Here is a 16,803-nt window from a genome sequence, read left to right on the forward strand (position 1 = left end):
CTGGCAGAATATAGAGAGAGCTTTGACGAGAAAAGCATATTTTAGCTGTAAATAGCGAAAATACAGTGTTACAGCTATTCTCTTTTCATGACTCATATCAACAAGCGTCTTAACCAAATTTTGTTGTCAAACACTTTCGACAAAATCTGGAATGCTACTATTATAACATGGCCGTTACTTTTAAACTGTGTCGTTACATTTCGGAACCATATCGTGTCTGGAACCGTCGCAAAGGAACAAACAAATAAAAAAGAAAGATGTATAAATTCGGTTCTTTTTTTAAGTACAAATGAAATGCATTTAATCGTGGTTCTTCCAAAACGACGCATTTCATTATTTTTTAAATGTTTTTGACTTAAATGAGGGTATACCTCCAATGATTTCGACTATCGTTTTTAGAACCACAGTTATAATAATCAACCAATCAGAAGCTTCAAAAATCATTATAAAAGATTTCGAATTTTGGATTCAATCAATCAGTTCGCCCTCGGCGTCTGTTTCGAAACGACTGAAACGTGACTGTATTGATTCTTCACCGCCATGTTTGTTACTAGGAATTGCTTAAAACTCAGTATCTGGACTGCGTTGATTCTTCACCGCTATCTTTGTTACTAAAAATTACTCAACACTCAAAATCGTGACTGCATTGATTCTTCACCAATTTGATTTACTGCCGCCATCTTCGTCCAACATAATGTCTCAACACTTAACAAGTCTTTTGGCACACATGTATTTTACGACACTGCGCGTATAACCTGTGCTTTTCTAAAGTCTCCGTCTTTGTCACCTAATGCCGGCTTTAGCCAGAGCTTTTCACCCGTCTATCTTCACACGTCTATCTTCCTGGTGCACTGTGCATCTCGCGTGCGATCACGTGCTGTCCTTTTTTATTTTTCTATTTCTCTTCTTCCAGTGACGTCACTGCGTTCACGCTTGCCAATTTGCATACATGCATAACGACTGCTGCTGCTAATATAATCGCTATCCAGTTATCTTACGGCTGCTGATTTTCTCACATATGCCATATGCGCTATGTTACCAAGAGAAAGTATTGCTTCGTTACACAATCAAGAATGTCAGAAAACCCAGTTTTCAAAGCATTAACCGAAACATACACTACAAACATAAAATGTTGCTTGATTTAAATAAAAACGTGGATCATACACTAAAATACTGGGTGTCGTCCGCAACATGTCACCAGCATTGTATCAAACAAAATACTGAATGGTGCTTAAACTTGATACGATGGTTTGCAATAAAATAAAAGAGAAGACGACAGAGGTGTATAGGAAGAGACTCAAATTGCTCCTAAAATCTAGACTGAATGGTAGAAACTTGTCCTCAGCCATCAATTCATAGGCAATTGCTGTAATCCGATACAGTGCAGTTTTTGTAGGATGGACAAAGGAAGAAATGAAAAAGCTGAAATTGTTAGTCAAATATGGAGCACTTCACCCAGATTCTAATGTGCTATACAGCATTAGCTGTATAGCTCAAGGAAGAAAGTAGGAAGACGGCTGATTGCGATTGAAGAATGTGTCGGGGGGGGCTTAGAAGTGTTCACCACTACTTGGCTAACAGTCATGAAGTGTTACTTGCGGCAGTGGCGAAAGAGGAAGAGATAGATAAAGATTCATTGGAAGATAATCAGAAGTACAAGGAAAGAATCGAAACAGAAAAGTTGACTGAACTCACTTAGGTAAAAATGAAACTTCATGGTCAGTTTGAGATCGATACAAAAGAAACAGAAATGTAAGAACACGTGGAATTTTCAGTCTTAACATAAAAAGTAACTTGAAAATCTTATATTTGCTACTCACGATCAGGCACTAAATACTAATGCAATAAATAATAAAAAAAACATCTATGGGAAGGATTGTTCCGGTTAGGTCAGGTATATCTCTTGAAACAGTGTCGCACATCGCCACACATTGTTAGTGCGTATTGTATACTTGCTAAAAAAACAAAAAAAAAACAAAAAAAACGTCACCATGACAAAGTTTGCACAACTCTGCATTAGAGTCTGTGCTAAATGTCTGGTATCTAAGTGACGAACAAATTCTACTATTTGCGACGAAGGCCGCCAACCTCCAATATTTCCTCCTGTATCAGAAAACACGCTATGTGATATACGTATATCTGTACGTGATGTTGCCAAGCTAATCAAAAACCTTGATTCCAGTAAAGCAACTGGCCCTGACGGTATTTCAATTATAGTACTCAAAAAACTTCAACCTGAACTAGCGCCCATACTTACAAAACTGTTTAAACGTTGTCTTAAGGAGAATAGTTTCCCATCTCCCTGGAAAATTTCATCAGTATACCCTGTATTTAAGAATACAGGTGATCGCTCATCCCCCTCTCAGTACAGGCCAATAAGTCTCCTGTGCGTCATGAGTAAGTTGTTGGAATCTGTTAAATACAGAAGTAATCAACCATCTCAACAAAAATAACCTTCTTAGTGACACTCAATATGGTTTCCGTTCTGCTAGATCTACAGCAGATGTCCTTACAGTTATATCTCATAGGATTAGCAAATCTCTCGACGGAGGCCACCTTTCTAGGGCAATTGCTCTTGACATATCTAAGACCTTTGATAGGGTATGGCATAAAGGTTTACTTCATAAGATCTCTAGCTATGGTATAGCTGGAAATGTCTTCTCAATTATTAAATCATTTCTCTCTGATAGTTTCATAAGAGTAGTAGTTGAGGGGCAAAAATCAGAAGCTCACAGTATTAATGCCGGTGTCCCTCAGGGGTCCATCCTGGGCCCAACTCTTTTTCCTGATCTACATTAATGATCTTCCAAATCACATCCTTACATCATTTGTAGACATTTATGCTGACGACACTACCATTTATGGTAGCACATCTAAGACAGTAAACGACCAAGTTCTCTCCAATTCTCTCTCCTCTTATCTTGAACACGTAGTACAATGGGGAAAGGAGTGACGGGTTACTTTTAATGCATCTAAAACCAAGCTTCTCTCTTTACATCACCAACATTCTGATCCACACCTGGCATCAATTGAAATGAATGGCTCTCGTCTTGAGGAGGCCTCAAGTTTTGACAAGCTTCTGGGCTTGACCTTTACCCCTGATCTTAAATGGAACACGTACATCAAATCTATTGCCAAGGCCGCTGGAAAAATGGTGGGATCTTTCTATCGATCCGGTAAATATCTCACTGCTGATGCTATTCTCTATCTATATAAGAGCCAGGTACGTCCAATGATGGAATATTGTTGTCACATCTGGGCAGGAGCTGCTAGAAAGGACTTGTCCTGCCTTGATAGAGTTCAAAATAGACTTCGTAGCCTCGTATGAGGTGTCCTTTTCTCTTCCCTGCAGCCTCTATCTCACAGAAGAGATGTTGCAAGTTTGTCTCTGATGTTCGTTATTTTCATAGAAGGTGTTCAACTGAGCTTCAATCTATGGCCCCCCCCCTCGCCAAACTTTCACAAGAAACACTCGTCTAGCTGTACACACTATCAATAATTCCCCCCAATCTTTATCTGTGCCTAAACCTAAACGTAGATTCCATGAACAAAGCTTCTTTCTTAGAACTGCACGCCTTTGGAATTGTCTTCCATTTTCCTGCTTTCCGGCTGACTACAATATGGTTGTGGTCAAGTCTAACCTAAATAAGTTCTAGATGAGCCGTTCTATATAAGTTATCAAATTTACCAAATTTTCATTACTAATGATTACTATATTGTCCAATGTCTACTGTACACTCTTTAACCCTTATCGTTGAGTGGCCCCTTGGCCTTGATAGGCGGTGATGCCTATGCAAAAAAAAAAGCACTAGGAACAATCCCGAAAAACTTTGAAAAATGAATGGGAGAAATTGGAATTAGAGGAATGGCTGAAAAAATACGACGAATAACAATCATGAAAACAGCTGAAATATTAAGAAAAACTCTTGAATGTGGAAACTAACACACAGGAGCGACAAGCGCGACAGACAAACTGCTGCAAAGGCAAAACATGAAACTAAAACACCGAAGCCGTATATCTATAAGTTCTCTAACCCCACTCCCATCCTCCCATTACAATATCACTGATCCCCCACCAAAAAGAGTGAAACCAAATAACCAAGTAGAGTCAAAGAGGAAGGAAAGACCGAGGAATAGACAAGACCTCCGCCGGATAAGTGCGAAGAGAAATGGGACATTGGGGAAGCTTATTGCCACTCAAATTCCAGTGAAGACCAATAGCCGCTGCTAACGAGAAATCAATGGCAAGCAGCTGTTGCGAAAATGCAAATTTATTTGCAAATGTTATCGAAAGAGGTGGAGAGCACTGGAAACCTGGGGAGACCTGTTGTCACTTTGCTTCCAGGGAACACCACAGGAGAGATCTTTGCTTCCAGGGAACACCGAGGAGAGATCTTTGATGATCTGTGTGAAAACTTGTGAGTCAATAATAATAATAATAATAATAATAATAATAATAATAATAATAATAAGTTTGGAAAAATACACTTTTTCATTTCAAAAACTAATAAGATAATAATAATATCAAATAATAAGATAATAACTAAGAAGATTCATCGAATATCCTGCTGGCTTGGAAGACCAAGAGCAATAATGGTAAATTATTCCTAATCTAATAAGATTAAAAATAATTAAAAGACGACTTATTTAAACAACCCACTTTTCTGCCGGGAGTGTTTTTATATCACAAATTGTCCAAAACCAATTATTTTAATGACTCTACACGTTTCGTTTCCTCTGTAACAAATGTTTAAAACAGACACTATATTACTGCATCGACTGGCGTTCGTGTCCGTTATCTGTGGGGCAATGTTCGCATCGTCTTGCTTTTTATCCGGGGAATGGTACAAAATACGCGTTCTTTTACAAAATCAAATAAATATTTTTACGAGGGAGTCACCACTTTTCAAAGCCCGGATGTAAGGTGGTAGTGTAGTAATCGTTAATAGTGTATATTGGGTAGAATTTGATTTTTAAAGAAGGGTGTTCAACAAAAAACTTGTTTACATCATGCTAGAAGGCTCCCATACTATAATTGGTCGGGAAGCAGGCCAGTGGAACAGTGTTCCACAGCAATTCTAGGAAATAAGATTTGCTCGTGGAATATGCGTTTAGATTAAAGCACAGATAGTAAATGGGAGAAATTTTGATGACTAGTAGAATGATGTTTGTGAAAATTTGGGAAGGAGGCTATAGATTGGAGCTCAGACGAGTAGTAGCTATGAAAATAACGATAGGACAGAGAAAGATTCGCAATATCTCTTCTGTGGGAAAGAAGTAACCAGAAAGAGAAAAGGGCATCAGCTAATAGGCTCCGAAACCGATTTTGAACTCTATTAAGGCAGGAAAGGGCGCGCCGATTAGCTCCTGCTTAGAACTGGTAACAGTACTCTAAAAACATACCTGAGCTACATCGGTTCAACTAGGTGCATACATGTTAGAAATTAATGTATTTCAAATATATTTCAGTTAATTAAAATCGTCAGCATCTCAATTACATTTCTGATGGTGAGTAGTTGAAGACCTAGATGGCAGTAGTGTGCAAAGGTCTGGTGTTGACCTAGTAGAGTCCGGGCCAACTCCTTGGTTACAGGATTATTACCTAAAAGACCCAATAAATCTCTTTATACAAAAAAGCGGAGATTGCGTAATAGTTAATTAAACAATAATTCAACAAACAAAGTTGTACAAACGAAAGAACATAGTATTTTCACACAAACGTATACTCGCTGCACTCCTAGTGGTCTTGCCAGTAAACGATCAAGAAACAAACTAATTATTAAGGTTTTATTTTACATTGTACGATCTGGTCTTCACCCCTTGATCATCGCTCCTTCATGCGCGCATTCACTGTATTTTTGCGTCGTCTAGTGGCCTATAATCGGCTTTTCAATTCAAGCGAATGACTCATGCATTGAAACACAATGAATACTTGGCATTTCAATGGTTTTATTAAGGAGAGAATTGGCGTTCAAAAGGGGAGAGACTGTTTTTTTTACATAGCCTTTAAAATGGACGATGCATGTTCAGGTTTCAAGGAACTATTCTCTTAGATTTCCACATTGTGACATGTCTGGTTTGGCCGTTTCATCGCCTCGAAACACTTTCCTGTCCTCAACACGTGAGGTTCTTCTATGAAATTATTGAAATCTGTTTCTATATCGTGTTTTGCGTAAAGAGCTAACCCTTGACATCTCTCGCCTCACTCACGCAAAGTGCACTGAATCTATTCCGTTTGCTGCCAGGTTAACCTAACAGGTACTTAATGTAAGCCTTGCCGAAATTCATACTAGTTTGCATTATTTCTACTTACTAGTGTAGAGTATAAATATTTAACAATGGTTTTAATATAATTAGATACCACCCCATCAATATTGATACCTTAGACCACCTTCCTGTCGCCTTCCACTTCTGCACGAATTGCTGCGAGGCATACATGAAAGGCGGTTTAGCAACTATGTAGATTTGGCTAAAAAATATCGTGAGCTACAATGGCCAGAGGGGATGTAGTTGCTTTAAAATAAATTAGCTCAAATACAGCCGACTGATAGTCATTACGAGAACAAGTATACATTTATTTGTATATGCACGCGAAAAGCAGACAGCAACTGATGTTTTAAACGCGAATTTAATTAATATCATCAAACTTTTTGTTATACAGTGTTAGCTCACCCCAAAATGATACTTATGAAATCTATTATATAAATCTCATCTGTCTGTTTAAATGTATGTATGTATGTATGTATGTATGTGTAAAACTTTCGACAATTGCAACGGATTTTCACGAAATCGTTTTGAAGCACGACTATTCGAACGACATATATCGAAAATTGGCTAAAACACCAATTCTTTCACCTTCAACTGGGCACTTTTCTACAGGGAGGGGTCGCTTTTTTCGCTGATATTTTCGAAAGTCATCCCCTCTTTTCAATTGACTAGCCTTAATTTAAACATTCGCCACTTTCGGTTTTGCGATGGGCGCAACATGAAAGACATCACGTTTTCTTTTTCACGTTCTTTTCCTCCTTCGTGGTACGGGTTCGAGCCTCTCTCTTTTTTTTTTTTTTTTGCTCAGCACACACCTCCAAACACTCGGACAACGCCGGGCACCCAGGCTAGTCTTTAATAAAATTTAAAATCTGTTCTTCAACCCAACAATATCTAATATAAATAAACTTTGAGTTTCCTTCAGAAGTACCCAATAATCTAATGTCTGAATATAGTCAAACGCCACCTAAAGGCCCCGTTTTTATTAATTGCTAGAGTGTAGAGAAGGGCGACACTCCATTCCCAGGATTACTCCACTTATCCTTGATCCTCGAGGGCATCAAATACTAATTTTTAAAGTCTGATTAAGTATGATTTGACGCAGAATTGAACACCAGCCGATCATGGAACATTCTTAGCACTATACCAAATGGGAAACATGTCTTTGGTCTATCGTTGTTCAATAATATGCTTTGAATGTGCACCGGTGTGTTGTAAACACCTGGATACGACTGATTTGCAGTTCGGGAATAGTTACGGGTTAAAGTCTGGTAAATGTAAAACATATTAAGTGTCAAAACTTCTACTGATGAGACGATCCCCAAAGTACCCATGCATAATATTGAACGGTGAAGAAAAATACTGTTGGGTATTCATGACTGAAACTTGGTGGACAAATTCATTTCTACCAAATATATATGCTTGTAGGAAGCAATTTCCTTAATTTAATTAAATTTTATCAACTCGTCTTCGGAGATAAATATTTCATTTTTTTTTCCCCAAATTATTCAATGGAAACCATGATGATTTTTTTACTGGAATTTACAGCACTTTTTCGCTGACAGTTCTGTGGCAGAATGTTGATTGCGGGCTGCATGTGCGATTTTATAACGCAATTAATTGCTACAAATGCTTACCTTTACTTCCTGTTCATAAAATTTTAATAACGTGAATTTAAACGAATGTAAGTTGGATGGACATTTATTAACAGTAATAATTTAGCGCGAATATGCATGTTCATACGATATATAAAACAAACATGTTTAAATGATCATCTCTATCAAGATCACGTGTCAAATTTGGAGAATACAAACTCCGCCAATATTCTAGTAGTAATCTAATATCATTAGTTAAAAACGGAGATCAGAGGCAGTTGCTATAGTAATTCGAGCATCGCGTATTTATCATACATCATACGTGAATGATTCATTTGTTGACACAAGAAGAAATCTGGTTTCTTGCCTTAGGTGCATCTATTATAATCTACTTGAATAATTTATTAATGGCCAATACATTAGAATAGAGATAGCTGCACTGATAAACCTGTTATATCTACATTGAATTAATTAAACGAAAAATCAAGATCTAATTTTAATCTATTATTTATTTTTTTAGTCAAATATTTCAGTTGGAGTTTTGTGATTATTATTTTTCTCAGCTAAAATTTCTAACTTGCTTAACTAACAAGGCCGATAGCCATTAGTCGCGTGCTCTCGTGTAATGAATGAATGCGTTAATGTAGGATTGATAGGAAATTCTTAAAGATAAACTAAAATGACCGAAAAATGGACTGAAATGACTTAAATAAATAAAAAGTAAATGACTTAGAATGACTTTAATGAACTTAAGGATGAATTGAATGACCTTAAGAATGACTTGAATGCTTAAAAAATAGCTGGAATCCTTCAAAAACAACTTGAATGATCTGGAGAATGACTTGAATGGCTTTGAGACTGACTGGTTGTAAAGTGGGTGATCATTTAACATTAAATTAATACAAAAAAGTGATCCCTCACTTTATATCATAAAGTTACAAACATAAGTACAGCATGTAGTAAGAACAGTGCATTCATTTGCTCCCCCACCGAGCAAATTAGGCACAAGGCCGATTTTTAATGTGACGAGTGAAGGGGAAATGGGGACCAACTTCCCGGGTAGTAGGGGAGCTGGATAGTGACAATTGGTATGAAGGGTTGCCCCTACATTGACCAAGGTCTTATATGTGGGGTCGCCCCCACATATGGTTTTTGCTTGCAGTATCTTCTGGAACAGATACTACACGTTGATCTTGGCCAAAAGGCCAAAAAAAGCTAAGAACAGCATCTATTAAAAACAGACCTTTGATCTTAACCAAAAAGGCCAAGCACAAAAGTGTTACGGACAGACCGACCGACAGAGTTACTTATAGAGTCGCTTGGACGCGACTAAAAATTACATTTCCATCAAGATTACATTCGTATTTATTATTAAGTTTGATAGAGTATAAAATATTTAAAACAAATATTTTATTATTCTAAATATCTAATCAGGTTCAATAACATTCTTTCTCATATTCAAACATTTCTTTTTTTATCGAAACATATATATTAACTAAACACTGACAATCGTCGACGATTAGAATATCCGGAATTTTCCGAGAACCAACAATGTAACATACATACACAATTTTTTTTATTTTATTTTACTTCAGTCGAAGTTTTCAGAAATCAAGGGGCCCACTACCTGGGGCTAACACTTGAACTCTATATGAGATACATAGATATTCGAATGTTCCATTAAAGTTCTTTATTTCTTAAACACTGAGTTAGTAAAGAAATTGAGAACATAATTTTCCTCTCCCCAATTAACCATTTTCATATATTGTATTATATCTTTTATTTTGGTCTTTTGGTCTTACTGAATTCCGGGACAAGAATTTATCTAGTCTGGTGAAGTATTCAGCTTTGTACTATTACTTGAGGTAACATCACTTGGAGAAGATGTACCATTCTTCATAAAAGCTAATATGGGTTAGCCATAGCGAGGAGATCTTATTTGGCAGTAGTAGTATGTCTTTCGTTTTGGTCTCTTGGTCTTACTGGATTCCAGGACAATAATTTATCTAGTCTGGTAGAGTATCTATAGAAAAGAGATCTTATTTTGGCTGCAAATACTATATGCTTTTTAATATTTGTTCAGGATTTACTTCTAGGGAAAAAGTATCCTCATGCCAGGTTGTTCTGACAAACCCCTGTACAGAGAGACCTTAGACACTCGAGGATAGTGTCTAGTAAGCATTCAAGTTCTCTCCAGTAGGCATTCAAGTTCTCTCCATACATATGTCCGTGTGTGTATTGAATACTCCCCCACTGTAAATACCCGCCGATATGACATTATAGTCACTTAATTTCCTTCAATTCTCGTGTTAATTGCCGATGGCCTTGAAGTAAGATGCTAGCCTACGAAATCAAAAGTGCCTGTGACTAGGTTCGAATCTTCTGACCAGCAGTATATATCACTTCTTACATTGGTGATTTCGTAAACATGAAACATTTATATTTGTAGGCATAAAAACTTATATATATATATATATATATATATATATATATTTAAAGAAAAAATAGAAAAAACCGAATGAAATTATTAAAAAATCAACGTTTCGTCCTTGTTTCAGAGGACATCTTCAGGATAATTGAAATAAAAATGTGATAAAAGAAAAAGTCATAGATCGTGCGAAAAAAGACAGTTTTTTAAAATCCAACCCATGTCGGGAAAGGACGAATATGTGTGCGTATACCCGCCGATATGACATTATAGTCACTTAATTTCCTTCAATTCTCGTGTTAATTGCCGATGGCCTTGAAGTAAGATGCTAGCCTACGAAATCAAAAGTGCCTGTGACTAGGTTCGTACGCACACATATTCGTCCTTTCCCGACATGGGTTGGATTTTAAAAAACTGTCTTTTTTCGCACGATCTATGACTTTTTCTTTTATCACATTTTTATTTCAATTATCCTGAAGATGTCCTCTGAAACAAGGACGAAACGTTGATTTTTTAATAATTTCATTCGTTTTTTTCTATTTTTTCTTTAAACATAACGTCAACCACCGCTGGTATATTTTTTCATTCCTTATACATATATATATATATATATATATATATATATATATATATATATATATATATGTATATATATCGCCATTCACAAATAGCTGTGGTGAGTAGCATAGTACCTTACGCAACAATCTCGCCATTGACAGTAAAATAATGTGTAACGCTATATATTATTATGTACAACGGACGACGCTAACGATAACCTGCGAATTCTATTCTTCGCAGAAACCGTTATTTCTTTCATCAGTGTCCGTTAGTGCGTGTGTGTGTGTGTGAACTTGTGAGAAAAGTTAGCGATATTTTTCCAACCCGCAACCAATTTAGATCCACCTTCAAATTGCCTTGGAAAACACTAGAGATGAAAATAGAAGGCAAACGGTGGAAATGTCTTCAATGATTGCCACAAAGCAAAAAATTAGAATGAAACGAACTCATGCGAAAGAAAATGTTGTGCTTCCGACTTGTTTTGCTGGGAAATAATGTATTTTTAAATGAAGCATTCAACATTTTTCGAATGGGAATTCATGTAAATTCATAAGCGGATGTGAAAGAGGAAAAAGGACATTGGCAAACACATTCTTTCTTTGATGTCCATCTATTAACATACATATTAGCATACCAGTTTGATATAACGGCCAATGTCACAATGTTGTCAACTCGAACTAAAGTTAAAGGCACAGGCAATCTTACAATAAATATTAAGCTAAATGAATTCGACAGTGTTTTTCCACCTATCATAATATATTACCATCAAAACGATCCACGCTTGATAGAGTTCAAAACCAACTTCGAAACCTAGTAAGTAATACCCTTTTCTCTTCCCTGCAACCTCTTTCTCACAGAAGAGATGTTGCGAGCCTACCTCTGCTCTAATGCTAGTTTCATGGCGAGTGCTCGTCTGAGCTCCAATCTGCCGGCCACTTGTCAAACTTTCACAAAAGCACTCGACTAGCTACGACTATAAACAATTTCCCCATTCTCCACATGTGCCTAAATCTAAATGCTGATTCCATGAACAAAGCTTCTTTCCTAGAACTGCCCGCCTGTTGAACACTCTTCCACAGGCCTGCTTTCCGGTCGATTACAATATAGTAGCCTTCAAGTCGAATGTAAACAAGTTCTGGTTGAGCCGTATCCTTAAATAATCTAAATTCTACCCAATTTACACCATTAACGATTACTACACTACCACTTTACATTCATTAACCTTTATCCTTGAGTGGCCTTTGAGCCTTGAAAAATGGTGACTCGCTTGTAAAAAATAAATTCTATAATACAAGCTAGATATTTATCTCTTTCATCGCGTAAAGATGTGACACTAGGGTCGGAAAGTAGGATTCAAGAATCAACGGCACAGAGAAAAATCACAAAAATAAAAAATGTCTGGGCATTCCTCAGTAGAAAAGCCTTGGGTAATTAGCAATAAACTATCACATTCTAGAAACTAAAAGGTAAAGCCTGGGAGGATGAACGTTGTAGAACGGTATTTGGCCAACAACATAACACAGTAAACAGGGAAATGGTATAAACAGTATAAATTTAGGTATTCATTTCAATCTCACCGCGAGTGATGTGACAAAAGGGTGGAAAGTTGGATTGAGAAGTCATGTCCCCGAGGAGGAGCACTCTGACCTGCCAAAAGTACCTGGGCAGCCCTGTCGGTACTCCACAGTAAGGGCGCCTCAAGCGATTAGCAATACACTAACTCTTTCTCAAAGAGAGAAAGCAAAGCCTGGAAGGGTGGACCACCTAGAACTGCACTGAATCAAAATTACACCGCAGTCAAAAAGAACCAGATCAGTAAAATAATGGTCTAATCTTTGTTTATTTGAGTGTTGAGGAAAATAAACCGTTCGGTGTTTCCATTAAGGTAAGCATGAAAATCTGCAAACACAATAGTTGATATTGTTACTTTGTAACTATGAACACTTTATAGGATATTAAAGTTAGTATTCTGCAATTTATATGTCTAATTTATAATATATTTTCATAAATCTGGGTTTGCCAATAGTAATAATATTACAACTATTAATAATATTGATTAACACGATTTAATAAAACATAAAATGTTTTAAAGACTTTATTAGAATTGCTGTTCCATTATTTGTCAAGGAAGAACGAACGTACATGCCGACCATCACCGTCTAGCCTATTGAACTTGCTTCTGTCGCTAAAAATCATTTTTGACCAATATGATGAGTCATGAACTTCATTGCACCTGACGAAGTACAGGCGGCGCTTTCTGTTCTTTACAGAAATCATTGACTTGCGTCTTACAATACAGCCTCCCAAATTAACTTCCTTCAATATCTTCTTACACATAGAAAGAGAGAATAATATTACACTGGTGTTAGTTTTGGGGAGCGGTTTCAAATCTGTTTCTGAGGCTGCGGATCTTGATAGCATTGTTTTCCCTGTAAGAAGTAACTCTAGGACGACCAGATTTGGAGGCATCACGGCCGCTGTTTTGGAGATTTTTCACAATCATCCGTACTGAATAAAAGGCGAATTAAATAAGGTTTTGGTTGTTTAAACAGTTACATTCAATTTAGCTTAAGTTTCTTTTGAAAAAATGACAAGTGGGACTTTTTGTTTTAGCACCACTGTATATATACAATATGTTACATGCGACATTCTTACTTCCGTCAGATGGTCAGGTGGCACATCTGTGATCTAGATCCAGCATGCATGTTTGAAAGTCGAACACATGCCGCACGAAAGGAAGATGTCCTGAAATATAGCATCGCAGATATGTCACCTGACGCAAGTAAAAGCATATTTCATATGAAATATATAAACAAGCATGATTCCCCGTAAGTGCACAGTGAACGAGGCATAAAAAATGACTAAGTTCTGCATTTCTACCCCCCCCATTTAGCCGCAAAAGCCTCAGGAGACATCAAATCCTGGTGAGAATGAGCAAACGGTGCAGTATTAGCATGTAAATTTGAGTTCTGCACCATGCAAAAAAAAAAAAAAAAAAAAAGGAATGACTATGTCCCTTATTTATCAGCCTCCCCATTTAGCCACAAGGCCTTCACATATTTAAATTTGAGTTCAGTGACGTGTAAAACTGCTAAATAGACATACACAAAATATTTTGGACAAATATAGTGTCAAAAATGGACTGTTTTTATTAGCTCTAAAAGAGCCCCTGAGGCACACCCAAGAGTTATTGCGAAGAACACACACACGAAATTATTTAGAAATTAGTGAGTTACAACTTTTCAGAAAGTTTTATAAAAATTTAACGCATCAATTTTTTTTTTAATAAGCACAAAAGTGTTTCCCGGAAAATCCGTTCTGTTACTTTTTTACTCATATCATGTTTAATGTTTGTGCAAAATTTCAAAAAAAATTTCAAGGAGTAGTTATTGAGAAATGTGCGGACAGACGAACGTACAAACAGACAAGAGAGAATTTACAGACCCCACCTCCTTTTGTCGGGGGACCAAAAATTTACACGTATATATTTATAATTATACATACACACACGTTTATACGTATATATTTATAATTATACATACACACACGTTTATACGTATATATGTATAATTATACATACACAAAGGCATGTATGAATCAATAAATGAAACTGCATAGCTAGTTTCACCATTATGTCTTTAGGTGCTTCACTTTGATTCTATCCGTTACATCTCTGCATTTTTCTACCATCTCTAGACTTATATATATATATATATTTATAACTTCCTACCTTACTCTACCTATGTATTGCGCACTGTTGAAGCAAATATTGAACAATTTACGCATAAAATTATATTTTCGCATATTAATTTATGTGATTAAATGAATTAGTCATATATGTGGCTTCCTTCAGTCTTAGCAAACTATGGATACCCACTGTAAGTGTACCTGCACATGAAATTTATGTGGCAAGAGTTGTGCAGTCTACAACCACGCCTCTCCTGAATCGACATTGTTGCATACCAGTGGCAAGTTGAGGTACAGAGCAGAGAGCACATACAGCGCCTAGAATTCCGAAATCGTCACCAATTTGGTACTAGCCAGGTTCAACGTTGCTTAACTTTGATTTGACGAGAACCAGTATGTCAACGTGATCATGCCATATATATATATATACTAGCAAAAGTACCCGTCGTTGACTGGGTTCAAAAACAGCCTACAGAAAATGGACTCTGATTTATGAAAGTATGATAGGTTATGAAAAGAAGGGTTGTAAAGAGATAGCTTCGAATTTGGGGGTATCAAAATCAAAGCAAAATATGATGAAAGTAAAAATAAAATAGATAAACCCCATAATTTATTATACCATACCTGTTCACACTGAAACACTTATCACAATATTCTGTGGATCTATATTAAAAAAAACCTTGTTAAACTTTGTGACATATTTCCATTCTATGGAGGTCAGGTGCAAACGAACACCCCATAATTTTATCATACCATATTTCCTCAAACTGAAACATAATTATCAAAGTATACTTACACAGATAGATATGAAAAGTCTTTATTAAAGTTTGTGCCTATATCCATTCTATGGAAGCCAGGCGCGAACGCAGACCCCACAATTTTATTATATCATCCCTATTTAAGTTAAAACATACTTATCAAAGTATTCTTATGTACATCTATATCAAAAACCCTTGTAAACGTTTTTTTTTTCATTTTTTATTTCCATACTCTGGGGGCCAGGCGCGAACGCAGACCCCACAATTTTTATGAACCACCGTTCTGCCAGATCAAACATACCCATTCCTGATCCTCGATACATCTATCATTATATGTAATCAGCTTTTTTAAATAGTCAACCATATAGGAGCCTATTCGTGACCACACACTCACACAGACGTTCAGCTTATATATATATATATATATATATATATATATATATATATATATATTCAAGCACATCTGATTGAACACGACGGAATTCGATCCTACACTCACCATTATAACCAATCCAAAAAAATATAGAACTAACTATAAATACATCAGACCTCAATAAAGAAAATGACAACCACAACACTCGCTTCTGTCGACTATCGGATGTACCAATTAAAACCGTTTGAGAAGAATATGGCTGCACAACAACTAATTGGCGCCATAATATACAACATGCCAACCAAAATTAAAAAAGACTGCTCGGCGAATATAAAAGCTATCCAACAAAATCGGAAAAAGACAAACTCCGTCGTTTTCAATCAGCCGTGCTTGAATAAGGACTTGCTGCAAAAATACACACACGCACGCATGCGTAAGATTTTTCTTTTGTTAGCGAACTTATTTGTATTTAATCTTGCTTCCTAAGCGATATGGAGTTATGGTGTCGCCCTCATTTTTTGGAGGGGGTTATTATTTTTTACTTTTTTTACTTTTTTAATATTTGTTATCCATGGACATGTTTTTTCTAGCTGTCAGCGGTTGCCAGTATGGCTAGATTTTATTTTCTCCAGAATTTATTTTTCTACATAGTCACCAACATTCTCAATGCACTTTTGTTAACCTCCTTGATTCCCATGTCGGAAATGTCCGAAGCCCATTTTGTCACTCACTTTTCTGTCTCCACTATGAAATCAACGAACCCATCTCCTGAGTGTGGTGAGATCAACTGCAGCGTCTTCGTAAACGTTCAACAGGCGCCAGTAAATGTTGATTTCTGGACTTTTGTTAAAATATTTTTGACTAATGCGGGTAGATATTTGTCTGCTGCCATTGCAGCAAAGTTTGACACAAGGTCGGAAAGTGGAAAATAGGCAAGCTCCCCTAAAGGAGGGGCACTCTTGTCTCAACAAAAATTGCCTGTGCACCCTGCCGGCATTCCTCGGTCGGGGCGCCTCAGGAGACAAGCAATAAACTTGCCTCACCTGAAAGCCGAGTGGTAAGGCCTGGGAAGGTACACCTCCTGAGTTATACCCAAGCGGTACACCTCAGTCCAACAGGTACAGGGCTGGTTTCAGA

The sequence above is a fragment of the Euprymna scolopes genome, chromosome 45 (assembly GCF_053919585.1).
Source record: "Euprymna scolopes isolate OS-2025 chromosome 45, ASM5391958v1, whole genome shotgun sequence".
Classification (NCBI taxonomy): Eukaryota; Metazoa; Mollusca; class Cephalopoda; order Sepiida; family Sepiolidae; genus Euprymna; species Euprymna scolopes.